We start from the raw sequence: 21,662 nt of genomic DNA on the forward strand, positions 1-21,662 counted from the left end.
TCCAGTTGAAAAATAAATTAATTAAAAATAATTATAAATTCATTTTATTGTTAACAAACTAAATTATAAAAACGCTATGCAGATCAAATGTTCTTCCAAAGCTTCTTTAAGATGAGTGTCAATGCTTATGTCTTACCAAAACCAGCACTACAACTTTCCTGACAGAGCAGGGACACCCAATATTAATCTTAATATATATGTATCGGAGAAGGCAATGGCACCCCACTCCAGTACTCTTGCCTGGAAAATCCCATGGACGGAGGAGCCTGGAAGGCTGCAGTCTATGGGGTTGCTGAGGGTCAGACATGACTGAGCGACTTCACTTTCACTTTTCACTTTCATGCATTGGAGAAGGAAATGGCAACCCACTCCAGTGTTCTTGCCTGGAGAATCCCAGGGATGGAGGAGCCTGGTGGGCTGCCGTCTATGGGGTCGCACAGAGTCAGACATGACTGAAGTGACTTACCAGTAGCAGTATATATATACACACACACACACACACACACGCACACATGCACACACACACACATAAGGTTCCTATCCATATAGTCAAAGCTATGGTTTTTCAGTAGTCATGTACAGATATGAGTTGGACCATAAAGAAGGCTGAGTGCTAAAGAATTGATGCTTTTGAACTGTGGTGCTGGAAAAGACTCTTGAGAGTCCCTTGGACTGCAAGGAGAACAAACCAGGCAATCCTAAAGGAAATCAGTCTGAAATATTCATTGGAAGGACTGATGCTGAAGCTGAAGCTCCAATACTTTGGCCACTTGATGCGAAGAACTGACTCACTGGGAAAAAAACCCTGATGCTGGGAGAGACTGAGGGCAGGAGGAGAAGGGGGTGACAGAGGATGAGATGTTTGGATGGCATCATTGACACAATGGACATAAGTTTAAGCAAATTCCAGGAGATAGTGAAGGACAGGGAAGCCTAGCATGCTGCAGTCCATGAGGCTGCAAAGAGTTGGACACAACCTAGAGACTGAACAACATATATATACGATTCCTAAGGTAAGTACACTTAACAGTGCTTTAGAATGCAATATCTAGTTCCGGCTACTTGACTGCCAGTTCCCTGATTTTCCATCAATTATTAACCTTTCCAATGAAAACAGCTGACATTGGGCCTTGTACTCAAAGGCAGACCCCATATAGATTCAAACATTCAAGTGAAATGGAACCATTAATAACATAAATAAACTCTCATTGATTAAGCTCTGTTATTATGGGGACATAAATGTACCGAAGAAGCACAAGCTGGAATCAAGATTGCCGGGAGAAATATCAATAACCTCAGATATGCAGATGACACCACCCTCATGGCAGAAAGTGAAGATGAAGTAAAAAGCCTCTTGATGAAAGTGAAAGTGGAGAGTGAAAAAGTTGGCTTAAAGCTCAACATTCAGAAAATGAAGATCATGGCATCTGGTCCCATCACTTCATGGGAAATAGATGGAGAAACAGTGGAAACAGTGTCAGACTTTATTTTTGGGGGCTCCAAAATCACTGCAGATGGTGACTGCAGCCATGAAATTAAAAGACACTTACTCCTTGGAAGGAAAGTTATGACCAACCTAGACAGCATATTCAAAAGCAGAGACATTACTTTGCCAACAAAGGTCTGTCTAGTCAAGGCTATGGTTTTTCCAGTGGTCATGTATGGATGTGAGAGTTGGACTGTGAAGAAGGCTGAGCGCCGAAGAATTGATGCTTTTGAACTGTGGTGTTGGAGAAGACTCTTGAGAGTCCCTTGGACTGCAAGGAGATCCAACCAGTCCATTCTGAAGGAGATCAGCCCTGGGATTTCTTTGGAAGGAATGATGCTCAAGCTGAAACTCCAGTACTTTGGCCACCTCATGTGAAGAGTTGACTCACTGGAAAAGACTCTGATGCTGGGAGGGATTGGGGGCAGGAGGAGAAGGGGACGACAGAGGATGAGATGGCTGGATGGCATCACTGACTCGATGGACGTGAGTCTGAGTGAACTCCAGGAGTTGGTGATGGACAGGGAGGCCTGGCATGCTGCGATTCATGGGGTCACAAAGAGTCGGACATGACTGAGCAACTGAACTGAACTGAACTGAAATGTACTGAGTATAAAAACATGAAGGCTGGAATAAGGCAAAGATTTTGAAAATGTAGCTCTTACCTGGTGATTTAGCATTTGACATGAAATTAATCTGAACAATTTATTTCTTTGGATTATTTTCACTTTCAAACATGACATCATCAAAAATATGGGAATTTTTTTGTTTAATATTGTTTAAAAGGAACCAATGATACAGAGAAAGACTCTAAAGAATAAAGCTAGGTTGTATAATTCCTTTCCTATTTCCATATTTTAGGTGTGATTTATATATTTTAAGAAAATGTTTTCATCTAGATCATTAATCTCATCAAAGTCAACCACTGTTATATTTATTGAACTTCTTGGATAAACCCAGCATGATGTTATTCAGGTATAAGATACAAAAAGTTTATAATCTAGCAGAGGAGACAAAACCACAGTTAGTCAATAATAAAGCACTAAATTTTGAGAACCTGTCAAAGTTTATTGCAATCCAGCCTACAGTATCAAGTCGATATATCAAAAATAAACCCTTAATATTCAATAAGGTTTAAAAGATAAGAAAAGAATTTTTCATAAAACTCAGTTTTTAAATTAGCCTAAATCACTTAAAGTAGGAACCACAGGATACCTAAAAACTAAAGGAAAAAATTAAAAAGCTCTAAGAAAGTCTGTACCATTTTCCTTTCGTGTATTAGTCATTCAATTGTGTCCAACTCTTTGCAATCCCATGGACTATAGCCTGCCAGGCTCCTCTGTCCATGGAATTCTCCAGGTAAGAATACTGGAGTGCGTTGCTATTTTCTCCTCCAGGGGATCTTCCTGACCCAGGGATCAAACCCAGGTCTCCGGCACTGTAGGCAAATTCCTTACCATCTGAGTCACCAGAGAAGCAGAGTATAAAGATGTTCTCGCAGTAAGTGTTCTCCAAGTAAGCAACAGTGAGCCAGGAGAAAATACTTTCTGCTTTTCCACTTCCTTCCTCCCCTTCTACCAAAACAAAGGTTTAACATTTGAATCTCCTCCCAGAGAAAATTCTAGAAGGAAGATAGTGTCTCCCTGTTCCCCGTGAAGTCACTCCAGCATTCATATCACTGTCAATTTCCTGAGTGAGGCCCATTCCACCTTGTACATCTAGGTCTTCTTCATCCTCTTAACCTCCCCATCTGCTTCAGTCTCCCTCCTTTCTTATCCTAAAGCCTAAAGGAAAATGATCTCTCAAGCAAATTTCACATCATCACCAAATTTCCTGCCATCCTAAGCATTATTTTGAAACAAATCAGGATCACACCATCAATCTAAAGACTAAGGCAGACCATGGGCACATTGCTTGGCAAGTGGGTTTTTCAGCCAAACAACAGAATGAAGGAAACATGGTGTGCCGAATGGCTTATTACATTATAATAACAAAGCACAGGAAAACAAAATTGAAGGTGTTAATTCATTGTGTGATGTAGAGCAATAGGAGAAAATCTATTGCTTTTCTAATCCAGAAAATGCACAGAGCTGAAAACAGCAATCTCCTAGGAGCAAAACCGAGGTAATTATGACTAAAAGAACCACAGTTGAAGGTAATTTTCCTCCAAACGGTTATCCTCTTTGGGGAATTACATGTGTACTTTTTAAAAATAAATAAATAAAAGAAAATTAATGGAAAACATTTTTTAAGTCCCCGAAGTTTGTCCTAGAGAAAGTTTTCTAAATGGTAAGCACTCTATCAGACTTTTTCTCTAATTAGTTCCATTCGACATTTACAGTAATCCCAGGTGGCACCAGTGGTAAAGAACCCGCCTGCCAATACAGGAGATGTAAAAGTTCAATCCCTGGGTCAGGAAGGTCCCCTGGAAGATGGCATGGCAACCCATTCCAGTATTCTTGCCTGGAGAATCCCATGGACAGAGTGGCCTGACCAGCTACAGCCCATGGGGTTGCAAAGAGAGGGACACGACTGAAGCGACTTAGCACCCACACAACTCTTACAGAGATTAAATCTCATTAAAATCAGGTCCAAACTCTCATTTAAATATACTTACTTTATTCTTGTATATTTTTGAGATTAGTTGTTTGTCAGTTGCTTCATTTGCTATTATTTTCTCCCATTCTGAAGGCTGCCTTTTCACCTTGCTTATAGTTTCCTTTGATGTGCAGAAGCTTTTAAGTTTAATTAGGTCCCATTTGTTTATTTTTGCTTTTATTTCCAATATTCTGGGAGGTGGGTCATAGAGGATCCTGCTGTGATGTATGTCGGAGAGTGTTTTGCCTATGTTCTCCTCTAGGAGTTTTATAGTTTCTGGTCTTACGTTTAGATCTTTAATCCATTTTGAGTTTATTTTTGTGTATGGTGTTAGAAAGTGTTCTAGTTTCATTCTTTTACAAGTGGTTGACCAGTTTTCCCAGCACCGCTTGTTAAAGAGATTGTCTTTTCTCCATTGTATATTCTTGCCTCCTTTGTCAAAGATGAGGTGTCCATATGTGCGTGGATTTATCTCTGGGCTTTCTATTTTGTTCCATTGATCTATATTTCTGTCTTTGTGCCAGTACCATACTGTCTTGATGACTGTGGCTTTGTAGTAGAGCCTGAAGTCAGGCAGGTTGTCTGATATATATGGAAAAGCAAAGGGGAGGGGAGGTTCTGGCCAAAATGTGCAACAGTGAAGAAAGAAGAGCTTCAAGCCACCTCCTGCTCTTTCCTACAAACCTCACCCTTGTGCAAGGACATCAACCATTGCCCACCCAGGCAATAGGGGTCCATGTTCTTCTCCAGATATACTTTCAGAATCTGTCTGAAATCCACTCCCATCCTGGGCAGGTCAAAGTCCTCTTCATGTGTCCAGGATATGTCCCCATGTCCCTTCCTCTCTTTTATCCTTCCTGAATCTCAGGGTTCCCTTCTCTGAAATTCTATTGCTCATTCTTTAATTCAAATAGTTTTCATCCTGAATAATAATTACACTTTAGAAATATAAATTGTACTAGGATATTTTCGGAAGCAAGGATTTTGAATATTGTGAATCAAGCAGCATCTCACACAGAAGTGATCGTTTTTAAATTAACCTATAGTCTATATGCATCCAAGGTGGCATTAGAGGTAAAGACTCACCTGCTAATGCAGGAGACGTTAGAGACTCTGGTTCAATCCCTGGGGCAGGAAGATCTACTGGAGGGGGGCATAGCCAACCCACTCCAGTATTCTTGCCTGGGAAATTCTGTGGACAGAGGAGCCTGGCAGGCGACTGTCCATAGTGGTGCAGAGTCCAACATGACTGAAGCGACTTAGCACACACACACACGTAGTGTATATAGTAATAAACCAGAAATGATATTTCTTTCTGTTAAGTAGTACCTCTGTTTAGCCTCTTGAAGGTGTTTTTCATGCCACTGTTGTTATCCTTGCTGTTGTTTTTCCGTTTTAATGTGTTGTGTTGGTAGTGGTCGTGTTATTTGGGGTATGTGGCAGAAGGAAGCACTGATAAACGTGAAAGGCAAATTCCAGCCCCTCCTGTGTTAGTTTTCTTCCTCTGTGTCCTTAATTAAATAGAGGACATATACTTACTTATTCTGCATTTCTACTTTCCTTAATTAGCCTAGACTGAAGCCTGAGGTTTACACGACAATCAACTCTAACATTTCTTTCTGGCACTGAAATATACAAACAGGTGGGGTTTTTTTATTATCATTTTACTGAGTGATTATCAAATGGGATAGAATTGCTAACTGGAATTTTGTGAACTGAATTATTCATTAGAGTGAATTTCAATATACTGAGCATCAACTTCCCATTGCTTCGAGCCATCCACTAAGGTTTAGAAATATTTTCGTTACGGGGAATTGCTGTTGCAATAGCATTTGTAATAGAGGAATGTCAAGTTGGTAAAATTCCACTATTAATAATGGATTCGTAGATGCATGAAAGGAGCTTCGTGCCTGCAATCAACAGGTTTAGGCTTACCAGGCTTTTTTTCTTTTCTTTTTAAAAAGAAATCCTCAGAATTCCAGTTACAAGATTTACAGCATTTCAGTCTTATGCCCTATAAAATCTTATGTTCGAAGGTTAATAAAATGAGATTAATCCAGAGATACTACATGTTGGGTTCTTTTCTTTTTTCCTTTCAAGCGCAGCATGTTAGATGATGCAGCCTAAGCTGTGGAGAGATGTGGAAACAGCCAGCCACTAGTGGAGGTTAGCTGCCATCCAGCGGCTGGAAGTGAAATTCACCCAAACCCCTCCCTGATGAGCTAAGGAACTGCAGAACAGAGCTGTGCAAAGTACATCAAAGACTCAATAATTTACATTTACTGTCTAGTATTTACACAAAGACCACAACGATGGGGGAAATTATTGAATACTTTAATGGAAGTGAAGCCACAATCTCCTCTTTTATAATTCTAAATCGTAAGAAATATCTTTTTGTTCAAACTGTTTCCCTTTCAAAAATTCCCAATTTAGAAACTTTGTCTATCTATGTCATATGCACCAAACTAAACAATGAAATGATTATCAGTGATAAAACAGATCTGACTACATGCAAGGCAGCGCATTGAAGAGGCACAAATTTTTATATCAATCTCTAAAGAAGAAAAACATGCAAATATATCCATAAAGTGATCTCAGTATTTATACAAGTACATAGTGAATTCACCATGAACAAGTCCTAACACTTTCTCTTATGTAAAATGTAGTACCATCTCTTATTTAAAACCTCCAACCTCTTTTAAACAATTATAGTTTTTAAACAATTATAAGTTTTTTAAATACAGTTTTTACACTGATTTATTCTAAAAATGATGCACATTTATTGTGAAAATGTAAAAAAAAAAACACAATAATCTGAGCACTATTACAGTCTGTTTTCTATGAGAAATGCTCTACCATCTCCCTTGTCTTTAAAAAAATTATTTTATATGCATGTACATATACATACATATATATATACACTCACATAAACACATATGTATATATGTATATGCATATGTGTTAGTTAGTTGTATCTGACTGTCTGTAGCCAGATGGACTGTAGCCTACCAGACTCTCCTGTCCATGGAATTCTCTAGGCAAGAATACTGGAGTGTTCTGTATTCTTACTAAATACTGGAGTGGGTAGCCATTCCCTTCTACAGTGGATCTTCCCAACCCAGGAATTGAACTCATGTCTCCTGCGCTATCCGGGTCACCAGGGAAGCCCTTTATGCATCTGTACATCCTGATATTTAGTCTACAAGATATCATGAAAATGTTCTCATATTACAGAATATTCCTTTTAGGTTGGTTCCAATTTTTTTACTATTAGGAACAACAATATAATGAATAATTCTGTGGTAAAATCCTTGTCTAGATCTCTGCTTATTTACTTTAATAAATTATTAGAAAAAATTATTACTTAAAATATATCCATTGGTTTGTGTATTAATTTTGTTTCATCTTTGCCTGTATGATAGATAAGAAATGGCTGTTATCTCATTGCTGGTTTAATGTGCAAGTCTTTAACAATCATGAAGCTAAATATTCTTAAGTATTTATTGGCCATTTGTGGGGTGGTTGTGAATCGCCTATTCATGTCCTTTCCTATTTTTTTCCTAGTGATTCTCTTTCTATTGATTTGCAATTGCTCCTTTAAGATTGGATAAAGATATTGTACACATACAGAAAACGAGGTGCTTTGATACTACTATCCTACAAAGTAGAATTAAAGAGAAAAGTCTTAAAGATTTGTACCAAGATAAACATTTTATGTGTGGATCACAAAAACTGTGGAAAATTCTGAAAGAGATGGAAATACCAGACTACCTTATCTGCCTCCTGAGAAACCTGTATGCAGGTCAAGAAGCAACAGTTAGAACTGGACATGGAACAATGGACTGCTTCAAAATTGGGAAAGGATTACATCAAGGCTGTATATTGTCACCCTGTTTATTTAGCTTATATGCAGAGTACATCATGCAAAATGCTGGGCTGGATGAAGCATAAGCTGGAATCAAGATTGACAGGAGAAATATGAATAACCTCAGATATGCAGATGACACCACTCTTATGGAAGAAAGCAAACAGGAAATAAAGAGCCTCTTGGTGAAAGTGAAAGAGGAGAGCGAAAAACCTGGTTTAAAACTCAACATTCAAAAAACAAAGATCACGGCATCTGATCCCATCACTTCATGGCAAATAGACGGGGAAACAATGGAAACAGTAACAGATTTTATTTTCTTGGGCTTCAAAATCACGGCAGATGGTGAGTGCAGCCATAAAATTAAAAGAACGCTTGCTCCTTGGAAGAAAAGCTATGGCAAAACTAAACAGTGTATTAAAAAGCGGAGACATTACTTTGCCAACAAAAGTCTGTCTAGTCAATGCTATGTTTTTTCCAGTAGTTATGTATGGATGTGAGAGTTGGCCCATAAAGAAAGCTGAGCGCCAAAGAATTGATGCTTTCAAACTGTGGTGTTAGAGAAGACTTCTGAGAGTCCCTTGGACTACAAGGAGATCCAACTAGTCCATCCTAAAGGAAATTGGTCCTGAATATTCATTGAAAGGACTGATGCTGAAGCTGAAGCTCCAATACTTTGGCTACCTGATGTGAAGACCTCCCTCATTAGAAGAGACCCTGATGCTGGGAAAAACTGAAGGCAGGAGGAGAAGGGGACAACAGAGATGAGATGGCTGGATGGCATCACCGACTCAATGGACAGAGTTTGAGTAAACTCTGGGAGTTGGTGATAGACTGGGAGGCCTGACATGCTGCAGTCCATGGGGTCGCAAAGAGTCAGACACGACTGAGTGACTGAACTAACTGAAACATTTTATATTTATAAAAAGTATAATCCACTATAAGTGTATGGTATCATTTCAGTTCAGTTGCTCAGTCGTGTCTGACTCTTTGAGACCCCATGAACCACAGAACGCCGGGCCTCCCTGCCCATCACCAACTCCCGGAGTCCACCCAAACCCATGTCCATCGAGTCAGTGATGCCATCCAACCATGTCATCCTCTGTCGTCCCCTTCTCCTCCTGCTCTCAATTTTTCCCAGCATCAAGGTCTTTTCAAATGAGTCGCTATGTACTAAAAAACAGTCCTAAAGTAAAATAAGGAAAACCTGTTAAAAAACCAGACAACATTAACAGAAAAACCATAATAAAAAGATGTTCTAATAGAATGCCTTAATAGAAATACGTTATACCTTATACTCCCCTAGTAACATCAGTCTTTTAAAGTGTTATAAATGGTCAACAAAATTAATCATTTGTTCAAACACAAAAACAACAAAAGTCACAACTGATAACAATAATTGTAAATTATTGTAAATTGTTGTAAATAGGAAATTGTAAAAATTGTAAAAGTTGTTGTAAATAGGAAATTAATCATGAAGGAATTTTATGTCTCTCAACTACTTTAAAGCTTAGAAAAGCTTCTTTTAAATTACTACTAGATCGTTTCAGAACTCCAAGCTGCAAACAGAGGCCATTTGGAATGTAATGCTGCTGCTGCTGCTAAGTCGCTTCAGTCGTGTCGGACTCTGTGCAACGCCATAGACGGCAGCCCACCAGGCTCCCCCATCCCTAGGATTCTCCAGGCAAGAACACTGGAGTGGGTTGCGATTTTCTTCTCCGATGCATAAAAGTGAAAAGTGAAAGTGAAAGTGAAGTCGTGTCCGACTCTTAGCAACCTCATGGACTGCAGCCCACCAGGCTCCTCTGTCCATGGGATTTTCCCGGCAAGAGTACTGGAGTGGGGTGCCACTGCCTTCTCTGTTGGAATGTAATAAATCCCACTAAAGACACCAGAGGACTGAAAAACAGAAAGATGTAAGAGAATGCAATCACTCCCTGTATCCCCCAGGAACGCAGGACAGAGAAAGTTAGGAGAGGGGTGGCCTAGTCAGGCTGATTTGGCCAAACCACCCCCCACTCAGGGACAGGTCTCTGCCTCCTCATGCCTGGAGGGCAGGTCTTTTCAGAGACCCCAAGTCCTTAGAGCTCCCAAGTCCCTGGAGCCCACAAGTGCTTGGGAGAAGAAATAGGCCAAAAGGTGCATCCAGGCACAGAGAACAGATGAGAACTGGAGGTGATATTACCACGTCTCCTTTCTCATTCTTTACCTGGTTCTCAGCTCCCCTTTCTAGAATTTTAGATGTGCTTTATCAAGATTCTTCATTACCCTCTCTAGGAAAGGAACCCCCAAACCTGGGCTCACTGCATGATATAGCTGAATACAAAGGTCTGTGTAGAAAATCGGGACTCTAATGAGGAAACATAGTCAGAAAGGTAAACTGACTTGTCAGAAGCCTGTGGACAGTGTCCATGTCCAGAACAAAGCATTATAAGTCCTCTTTTTAAGATGCTTCGCCCATTATTTCTACTAATCCTTGACTCTCAACTCCTTTGCCAGCTGACTCACAACTTACCTTCTCCAAGAAAGGTGACCTGATTGACACTGACCCTGAGTACTCCTCTACAGCAAAGTCGATTCTTAAAGACTTTATTATTTGCATTTATTATTTTATTTGTATCTGTTAATGTTTTACTTTGAATTCAAAGCATGTGGCAGTATGTATATTTTTTCCTATAACAGATACGCATCTGAATTCCTTTGTACAAATGGAATATTAGAACATCAAATAATAGTTTCTAATTTATATGTCATCATTTAAGTTTTTCACAGGAAAAGTGAATCCAAGAAAAAACAAAAATAAAATGTTTTTATTCCTTAGAAAGCAATAAGTTGGTAATAAAACATTCAGTATGCTTAAATTTTAATATTACAAAACACTTGTGTATTTCAAGATTCTTTTTGAATTGAAGAAACAGAAAACACTCATAAACACAGGTGTCAATAAGAAACTTCAACGGACACTTGTTATAACGACAAGACAGATTTTATTCAAGCTACGGCAGTAAAGAAGCTAGATTTCAGTACAGAACGAATTTAACTCTAAATATAGCAATGGGTAGCTGGCAGTTTATAGGCAATAGTCAGGGGTCACTGGATAGAAAATTAGTAAGAGGAACTTGATTAGATATCCAGGGTGGGGGATTCTTTCTACGCTGGCTTAGCAGGATTCTTGCTAAAACTGGGCTTTCCAGGCCAAACCCTGGACCAGGAATGAGGCAGAGGAGTCACAGAGAGGGCTCAGAGGAGCCTGACAAAAGTTTGGTCAAGGACACAGACTTTGTCAGAGGTAATGGGAGTTTAAGAACAAAGAAACAAATGAAAAACTGTCTCAGCAGCTGCTTGGTCAGCCTCCCAGAGGAATGCCACATCCATCACAGTGGCTCTGGCGGTGCATCTATCACCTCAGTGGTCAGGCCCCAGAGCAGGGAGCCCACGTGTTCTGCCATTTTGATGACACCACAGCCTTCTTCTTCTCTTATGTTTCAACTGTTCCAATTACTCCTTGGATCAACCAGAACCCCTCGTTGCAAACAACCAGAATCAACTCTGAATAAATGACAGAAAAGGAATCTATCAGAATCATTTAAAACACACAGAGGATAGACAGGAAGCCTAGATGATCAGGCTCAGAAATTAGATGGGAACCAAGAGATGCTGGAGGTCAACTATCAGCAAAATATGTCACACTATGTGACAGTCTCCAGAGGTCCCCTGACTCTCACTGCTGCCTCAGGTACCACCACACACACCCTTGACCTTGTACCACTTCCCCCAGATTTTAAGTCCCAAACTAGGGCACCTGACTGAAGGTCCTGAACCAAGGCAGTGGCCACAGGAATGAAAATGAGACAGAACTGACAGAGCCCAGTGGCTGAGTAGAAGTGGAGAATAAGATGATCTGAAGGAGATACTAAAATTTCTCATTTGAACAATGTGGTAAATGGTAAAGCTATTATCTGAGATAAGAAATCAGTGAAGATGAGTAGCTTGGAGGGGAAATTGATGAGCTTCACTTGGGGGTATATTGAATTTGAGGTCTCTAAAAAAATATTCATGTAGAAGGAAATGTTCCAATGAAAATTGGGAAATGTAAATCTGTGTTTCATAAAAGAAATAGGGGCTTAACGATATGGATCTAAGAGTCGTCAGCGTAAAAATCATAGTGATGTAAATTAGTTCCCCCAAGAAGAAGGTAAAAAGTGAGACTAGAGGTGACGCTGGGCATGGGGACAGTGAGATTCAGTGTGTGAGCTGAGGGAAGGGAACAAATGATAGAAACAGAACAGTCAGAAAGCAGCAGGAAAGCCGTGAGAGAGGAGTGTACTGCAACTCAGAGCAAAAAACGTTCCAAGGAAAGAATAAGGAGCCAGGAGTGTTAAAGCTCAATCCAAATGTTCCTCAATGCGGGACTGTGTGAATAAACCATGATGCAGCCATGCAGTGGAGTGAAGAGGCATGGGGAGGCCTCTATATCCTGCCGTGTGCGACCTCACGGACACAGGGGAGAGAGGCACAGTGCAGAGCAGTGCGTCGTACGCCACTCTCAGTGTAAACAGAAGGAAATGGGCAGATGCATGCGTGCTCATGTACTTGCTTACATTTTTAAAATCAAACTCTGGAAAGATAAGCCAAAACCTAAAATCAAAAAGTTACCTATCAAGGGAGGAGAACTAGAACTCTCTATTGCTCACTCACTTTGACAGCACACATGTTAAAACTGGAAGAATACCAAGAAGATCAGCATGGCCCCTGCACAAGAATGACACACAAATTCATGAAGTGTTGCGTGCTTTCAAACTACAAGATACTAAATGAAAGAAAAGACGACACCAACAAACGGAGAGTGACACAAGCTCTTGGTTTCAAAGAGTCAATATAGTGAAAATGACTATACTACCCAAAGCTATATAAAAAAAAAAATCTACAAACTATAGATGCTGGAGAGGATGTGGAGAAAAGAAAACCCTCCTGCAGTGTTGGTGGGAAAATAAATTAATACAGACAATTAACAGGATGGCGGTTCATTAAAAAACTACACACAGAACTACTACGTGACCCAGCAATGCTACTCCTGGGCATATACTCAGGGAAAAACCATATTTCAAAAAGATACATGCACCCCAGTGTTCATTGCAGCACTATAAGCAATGGCCAGGACATGGAAGCAACAATGGCCATCAACAGAGGAACAGGTAAAGAAGATGTGGTACACATATTCAGTGTAATGTTACTCAGCCATTAAAAGGAACAAAATAATTCCTGATGCTGCGCAAGACTGAAGGCGGGAGGAGAAGGGGACAACAGAGGATGAGAGGATTGGATGGCATCACTGACTCAATGGACATGAGTTTGAGCAAGCTCTGGGAGTTGGTGATGGACAAGGAAGCCTGGCATGCTGGAGTCCATGGGGTCGTAAAGAGTTGGACACAACTGAGTGATTAAACTGAACTGAATGTCATTTTCGAAAACATTGATGGACCTAGATATTGTCTTACTGAGTGAAGTAAGTCAGATACAGAAAGACAAATAGCACATGATATCATTTATATGTGAAATCTAAAAAAAGTGGGGGGTACAAATGAACTCATCTACAAAACACAAGTAGAGTCATAGATGTACAAAACAAATTTATGGTTACCAAGGGATAAGGGGCCAGGGGAAGGAATAAATGTGAAGACTGGAATTGACACATACACACTACTGCTGCTGTTGCTGCTGCTAAATCGCTTCAGTCGTGCCGACTCTGTGCAACCCCATAGAGGGCAGGCCACCAGGCTCCTCTGTCCCTGGGATTCTCCAGGCAAGAATACTGGAGTGGGCTGCCATTTCCTTCTCTACACATACAAACCACTAAATGTAAAATGCATGCATGCATGCTCATCACTCAGTCATGTCCAACTCTGCAACCCTATGGACTGTAGCCCGCCAAGCTCCTCTGTCTATGGGATTCTTCAGGCAAGAATACTGGTTGTTGTTGAGTCGCTCAGTCATGTCCAGCTCTTTGCAACCCCATGGACTGCAGCACACCAGGCTTCCCTGACCTTCACAATCTCCCAGAGACTGCTCAAACTCATGTCCATTGAATAAGTTATGCCATCCGACCATCTTATCCTCTGTCATCCCCTTCTCCTCCTGCCTTCAATCTTTCCGAGCATCAGGGTCTTTCCCAATGAGTCGGCTCTTCACTTCAGGTGGCCAAAGTATTAGAGCTTTAGCTTCAGCATCCATCCTTCCAGTGAATATCCAGAGTTGATTTCCTTTAGGATTGAACTGGTTTGATCTCTTTGCTGTCCAAGGGATTCTCAAGAGTCTTCTCCAACACCACAGTTCAAAAGCATAAATTCTTCAGTGCTCAGCTTTCTTTATGATCCAACTCTCACATCCATACATGACTACTGGAAAAACCATAGCTTTGACTGCTGCTGCTGCTGCTAAGTCACTTCAGTCATGTCCAACTCTGTGCGACCCCATAGACACTTCAGTCGTGTCCAACTCTGTGCCCACCAGGCTCCCCTGTCCCTGGGATTCTCCAGGCAAGAACACTGGAGTGGGTTGCCATTTCCTTCTCCAATGCATGAAAGTGAAAAGTGAAAGTGAAGTTGCTCAGACTAGACAGACCTTTGTTGGTCAAGTAATGTCTCTACTTTTTAATATGCTGTCTAGGTTTCTCATTGATTTTATTCCAAGGAGCAAGCGTCTTTTAATTTCGTGGCTGCAGTCACCATCCACAGTGATTCAGGAGCCCAAAAAAATAAAGTCAGTCACTGTTTTCATTTTTTCCCCATCTATCAGTCATGAAGTGATGGGACCGGATGCCATGATCTTAGTTTTCTGAATGTTGAGCTTTAAGCCAACTTTTTCACTCTCCTCTTTCACTTTCATCAAGAGGCCCTTTAGTTCTTCTTCACTTTCTGCCATAAGGGTGGTGTCATCTGTGTATCTGAGGTTATTGATATTTCTCCCGGCAATCTTGGTTCCAGCTTGAGCTTCTTCATCCAGCCCAGCATTTCATATGACATACTCTGCATAGAAGTTAAATAAGCAGGTTGACAATATACAGCCTTGACATACTCCTTTCCCAATTTTGAAGCAGTCCATTGTTCCATGTCCAGTTCTAACTGTTGCTTCCTAACCTGCATACAGTTTTCTCAGGAGGCAGGCAAGGTGGTCTAGTATTCCCATCCCTTGAAGAATTTTCCACAGTTTGTTGTGATCCACAGTAAAAGGCTTTGGCATAGTCAATGAAGCAGAAGTAGATTTGTTTCTGGGATTCCCTTGCTTTTTCTATGATCCAACGGATGTTGGCAAGTTGATCTCTGGTTCTTCTGCCTTTCCTAAGTCCACCTGGTACATCTGATTTAGAAGTTCACATACTGCTGAAGCCTAGTTTGAAGGATTTTGAGTATGACCTTGCTAGCATGTGAAATGAGTGCAACTGTGTGGTTGTTTGAACATTCTTTGGCATTGCCCTTCTTTGGGATTGGAATGAAAACTGACCTTTTCCAGTCCTGTGACCACTGCTGAGTTTTCCAAATTTGCTGGCATATTCAGTGCAGCATTTTAACAGCATCATCTTTTAGGATGTGAAATAGCTCAGGTGGAATTCCATCACCTCCACTAGCTTTGTTCATAGTAATGCTTCTGAAGGCCCACTTGACTTCACACTCCAGGATATCCTTGGTTGCCATTTCCTCCTCCAAGGGATCTTTCCAACCCAAGGATTGAACTCATGTCTCCTGCATTAACAGGTGGATTCTTTACCACTGAGCCACCTGAGAAGCCCTGAGTGCAAAATAGGAAACTAATAATAATAACCTTCTATATAGTACACAGAACTCTACTCAATACTCTGTAATGGACTAAAGTGGAAAATAATATAAAAAAGAATCAGTTCAGTTCAGTCACTCAGTCGTGTCCGACTCTTTGCGACCCCATGAATTGCAGCATGCCAGGCCTCCCTGTCCAAAACCAACTCCTGGAGTTCACCCAGACTTATATCCATCGAGTCAGTGATGCCATCCAGCCATCTCATCCTCTGTCGTCCCCTTCTCCTCCTGCCCCCAATCCCTCCCAGCATCAGAGTCTTTTCCAATGAGTCAACTCTTCGAATGAGGTGGCCAAAGTACTGGAGTTTCAACTTGAGCATCATTCCTTCCAAAGAAATCCCAGGGCTGATCTCCTTCAGAATGGACTGTTTGGATCTCCTTGCAATCCAAGGGACTCTCAAGAGTCTTCTCCAACACCACAGTTCAAAAGCATCAATTCTTCAGTGCTCAGCCTTCTTCACAGTCCAACTCTCACATCCATACATGACCACTGGAAAAACCGTAGCCCTGACTAGACGGACCTTTGTTGGCAAAGTAATGTCTCTGCTTTTGAATATGCTGTCTAGGTTGGTCATAACTTTCCTTCCAAGGAGTAAGCGTCTTTTAATTTCATGGCTGCAGTCATCATCTGCAGTGATTTTGGAACCCCCAAAAATAAAGTCTGACACTGTTTCCACTGTTTCCCCATCTATTTCCCATGAAGTGATGGGACCGGATGCCATGATCTTCATTTTCTGAATGTTGAGCTTTAAGCCAACTTTTTCACTCTCCACTTTCACTTTCATCAAGAGGCTTTTGAGTTCCTCTTCACTTTCTGCCATAAGGGTGGCGTTATCTGCATATCTGAGGTTATTGATATTTCTCCTGGCAATCTTAATTCCAGCTTGTGTTTCTTCCAGTCCAGCGTTTCTCATGATGTACTCTGCATATAAGTTAAATAAGCAGGGTGACGATAAAAAATAATAGATACATGTATAACTGATTCATTTTGTTGTATATCTGAAACTAATGTGACATTGGAAATCAACTATATTCCAATAAAAAAATGTTTTAATAATTAAGAAAGAGGGACAATAACACCAATAAGGTAAAACACTAACTACAGATAACACTAAAGGATATGAGGATAATCTTTGAACTACTCTTGAAATTTCTGTCAGTTTGAAATTATTTCAAAATAAAATAACTTTTAAAGTTTAAAAAAAACAAAACTAGAAATCTCTAAACGCACCATATTTTGTAGTCTAGATTTTATCATGGTTCAATACATAATCATAAAACACAGTATATCAACTTGTTTTAAAAAGCAATCTCTAAAAATGGAAAAGAAATTTTAAAAGAAATGACCCTATGTCTCAAGCTGGTGGTTTAACCACAAACAGAAGAATTATTTTAAACAACTTTTTTTTTACTGTTTCTAAAATGGAATCACTTTTATTTTCTCTATCTAAATGTTATTAGCAAATATAAATGTCATTTCAAATACAAAAATAACAGAGTTGCTGATAGATTTGAACATACTTTATGACTATGTTCCTATGCATTTTGCAGACAATTACATAAAACTTGTGAATTCATCCATCATTATTACCAAAATACTGCCAAAAACCAGGCTGTAATTTCTTCAGGTTGAACTAGCCTGGAATTAAACAGACTGTCCAACCACTGTAAAGTAATTTTTCAAAACTTGACATTTTAATTTTCACGAGTTAATTTTAATTTTCACATTTTCCTGTGTGTCCAAGGTTTCAGGATCATGCACTTGATAAAAGCACCTTTAAAATGGAGTGGTGTTTTTGTGCATATGTAACCTGGTGGTCCAGTGGTTAAGACTCCATACTTCCACTGCAGGGGACATGGGTTCCATCCCGGGTTGGGGAATTAAGATTCTACATGACCGGCGCCTCCTCCCCACCCCTCCAAAAAAAAGGAGGACCAAATGACAGAACTGCTTTTGGGTGAGAAGCACTGAATGACACAAAATAAGCTTAACCAGGAATTGACTTTTAACTACAGCTGCGGTTCCAAATATAATTTCCTGAACTAGAAAGAAGCACAGGTTTTGTTGAGCCTCTTTGGATCTTGGAGGCAACAGATCCCATACTGGGGTTCACTGCTCCTGCCACAGACATAGTAACATATAAGGCTTCCAGTCGGGGTGCGGGGATCCCAGAGCAAGACACAGCGCCATCTGGTGGAGCCCCTTCTACCCCCTGACCCAGCTTGAAGTTTTTGGGAAAGATGCTATGTGGTCCATAGAGCTCTGGGAAGAAAATCATAGCAGAGCTCCCCTGCTCACTTTGGAAATAAGTCTTCTCTTCTTGAAACAGTGCCTGGCTTACTAATGGCCGGTTAGAAACTCCAAGTGCCCACAGGACCTGAAATTCCTATCATAAATCCAGTGTTTTCTGATCCTTCAGGTCAAAAATGTAGGATTTTGCATTGACCGTCCACCGGGTCCTGATGGCACAGGTAGGTTCTGATAGCAGGGAGTTCACATCCCCACCTACACCTGGGCACCAGGCACTGCCTCCTCTCTCTTGGGCCCCCCGAAGGAGGGTCTCTTGGGAAGCAGAGGTCACTTTTGCTTCTCCTCCTAAGCATCGTGCAACGCGTCTGGTCTGCTTCTACTCTTCAACCTGTAAGGTGGCATCTTACAAGGTTGATTTCCTCACAGGACAGATTAGGAAACTGGTACCTGGAGTTAAGTCGGTTCCTCCCGATGAGGGAGGCAGGTGGTGACCGGCCAGGATGAGAACTCAGGGCTCCTTGTATGCGGTCTTTTTGTACATATGAAGGTAAAGAGTTGGTCTCAGATTTTTCTAGTAAGAAGCGATTCTGCATCCTACCTCAGCCCTTTCCTTAACACTAACCACACCTAGAGAAAGAAAATCTAGGCTTCTGCTGCATTTCAGAACGTTATTAAACTTGTAGAAAAACAAAGGAAGACTTAACCACATAACACCAACCTTCTCATGCATCCATCTCTTTCACTGCTCTATCCCTCGATGGTTTACTCGGCCTCTTTGAGTTTAATGGGAATCTTTATTCATGCCCAAGGTAATCATGAGCACTTTCAGCCTCAATTTGCTTAAAACTCATATTAAGTGAATTAAATGCTGACAGTAATGCTTTTCACGGGAAACTAAAGGTGAGTCATCTAGACATTTTTAAACATGTTATTGCAATTAGACTCAGTATCACCTGCTGAAGTGACTTCATCACCTATGAAAAATAGCTGTTTTTCACAGAAAAGGTACTGGTCCTATTACATAAAAGTTCACAGTATGTTCCCAAAAGGGTAATAATATTAAAACTCAAATGCATTTTGCTTCAATTCCTTAACCTTGAGCAGTGTGACACTAAAATATTGGATTGGCCAAAAAGTTTATTTGGGTCTTTCCATAAGATGTTACAGAAAACCCCTAAGTTTTTGGCCAACCCAATATTTTTAGGCTTCTCCACAAGATGGGGCTACTCCCCAAGCAATCTGTTGCTAAGCTTGGGGGCGTTCATAAATGTTTGATTATAAAGTGTCGCTCTCGTTAGCAGTCTTAATAGGATGACTCATTCACTGCACTGCATGCACTCCAGCTCAGTTGTACCCAACTCTGAGGCTCCCTGGACTGCAGCCTGCCAGGCTCCCTCATCCATGGGATTCTCCAGGCAAGAAGACGCTAGTAACCCCAACTAAAAACTCAGGGTTCACAGGGCTCTGTCTAGCCGTGGAATCCAGCATAAAGTATCTGAGTCCTGGATCAGATAACCAAATTGAAAACCAAATGTGGTTTTCAAAAAGTCTAACTGTTGCTTGCATTATCTCCAGGAATATGGAAGAGGATTAGATTTATAACCCATAGCAACATTTCTCAAAGCCTCTCCTTCTGCTGTTCCACTTGCTTCCACCCCAAAGCTGTCCCTGGATTTCTCACACACAGACCTTCCACAGCCTTTCTCTCTCCCCTCCTCATTTCCTCTTTCCTGGCTAAATCCCTCAGTGCAGCTCAGTCGTGTCCAGCTCTTTGCGACCCCATGGACTGCAGCATGCCAGGCCTCCCTGTCCATCACCAACTCCTGGAGTTTATCGAAACTCATGTCCATTGAGTCGGTGAAATGCCATCCAACCATCTCATCCTCTGTCATCCCCTTCTCCTCCTGCCCTCAATCTTTCCTAGCATCAGGGTCTTTTCCAATGAGTCAGCTCTTCGCATCAGGTGGCCAAAGTATTGGAGTTTCAGCTTCAACATCAGTCCTTCCAATGAACACCCAGGACTGATCTCCTAACCCTAAATCCTTCCCCCTTTTAAAATAGACAGCTAGTAGTAAGCTACTGTTTAGCACATAAAGCTCAGCTCGGTACTCTGTGATAACCTAGATGGGTGGGATGGGTGGGGGTGGGAGAGAGGCTCAAAAAGGAGGGGATATATGTATACATATATACTATGTATACAGTACATATCTGTATATATGGCTCATATATGTATATGCATATACTGTTCTGTGCAGCAGAAACCAACACAACACTATAAAGTAGTTATACTCCAATAATAAAAGAAAGATGATAGTAGTCAAAGAAAAAAAAAATCCTTCCCGCTTTCTTGCCTCTCTGGTTCATAGCCAGACTAGTAGCTCCAAATTCTCCTGTGAAGGTGGAAAAAGAGCTCAAACCCTCACATAGAAATCCCAGGTCTCAGCCCAGGCCAAATGGGATTCAGACACATCTAAGTCCATATGGATGTCTGACACGAGCTGGGGAAGTCCTCAGGAAAGGTGATTCCATAAGGATTTTAGGGGTTTTCTTCCCATTATCTTATTTCGGTCAACGGAGAAGAACGAATCTTGTGTAGGGTCGCAGGGGAGAACCAGGGAGGCAAGAACAGAAAGGCAGCTCTTCCAGATGATGCTTCAGGCCCTGAATCACGGCTCAGGGCTGAGTCTCAGGGGAAGGGGCCCCCCACGAGCTCCAGGGGAAATCTGAGAACTGGGGAGAAAGCGAGTGCAGCTTTGATGCTCGTGGGGCCAAGTACCATCCTTCATGAGAGAGGGTATCAACTCCTTTCCCCACTGATGGATGGTGAGTTTTATGTGTCAATGTGGCTACACACAGAACCCAAATATTTGGTCAAATGCTAGTCTAGATGTCGCTGTGAAGCTATCTCTTCGATGAGATTAACAAATTAATCAATAGATTCTGAATAAAGCAGATAGCATATTGAAAAGCAGAGACATTACTTTGCCAACAAAGGTCTGTCTAGTCAAGGCTATGGTTTTTCCAGTGGTCATGTATGGATGTGAGAGTTGGACTGTGAAGAAGGCTGAGCGCTGAAGAATTGATGCTTTTGAACTATAGTGTTGGAGAAGACTCTTGAGAGTCCCTTGGACTGCAAGGAGATCCAACCAGTCCATTCTGAAGGAGATCAGCCCTAGGATTTCTTTGGAAGATATGATGCTAAAGCTGAAACTCCAGTACTTTGGCCACCTCATGCGAAGAGTTGACTCATTGGAAAAGACTCTGATGCTGGGAGGGATTGGGGACAGGAGGAGAAGGGGACGACAGAGGATGAGATGGCTGGATGGCATCACCAACTCGATGGATGTGAGTCTGAGTGAACTCCGGGAGTTGGTGATGGACAGGGAGGCCTGGCGTGCTGCGATTCATGGGGTCACAAAGAGTCAGACACGACTGAGCAACTGAACTGAACTGAACTGAACTGAAAGCAGATTACCCTCCATAATGTCCGTGGGCCTCATCCAATCAGATGAAGGCTCTAAGAGACAAAAGAGGGAGATTTTCCCTGAAGAGGGAATCTCTTCCTCGGCAGAGACAGGAGTCTGGGAGAGATATTTGCCGGTACTGACTCTTGCCCTTTTCTCAGACCCAGTC

The 21,662-nt window shown here is 41.3% G+C and overlaps 1 protein-coding gene and 1 non-coding gene across 2 annotated transcripts in view; one reads left to right on the forward strand and one right to left on the reverse strand.

Annotated features, from left to right (window-relative positions):
- The window catches only part of DNAH5 (dynein axonemal heavy chain 5), a 330,796-nt gene that overhangs the window by 291,444 nt on the left and 17,690 nt on the right, over positions 1 to 21,662 (reverse strand). The window lies entirely within an intron of this gene.
- LOC147350102 (U6 spliceosomal RNA) lies at positions 12,636 to 12,746 on the forward strand. The gene has a single exon (XR_015149307.1). It is a non-coding gene; the product is annotated as a U6 spliceosomal RNA (small nuclear RNA).

Source organism: Bos grunniens, chromosome 20 (assembly GCF_055505025.1).
Source record: "Bos grunniens cultivar Pamir isolate PY7600 chromosome 20, Bosgru_T2T1.0, whole genome shotgun sequence".
NCBI classification, from domain to species: domain Eukaryota; kingdom Metazoa; phylum Chordata; class Mammalia; order Artiodactyla; family Bovidae; genus Bos; species Bos grunniens.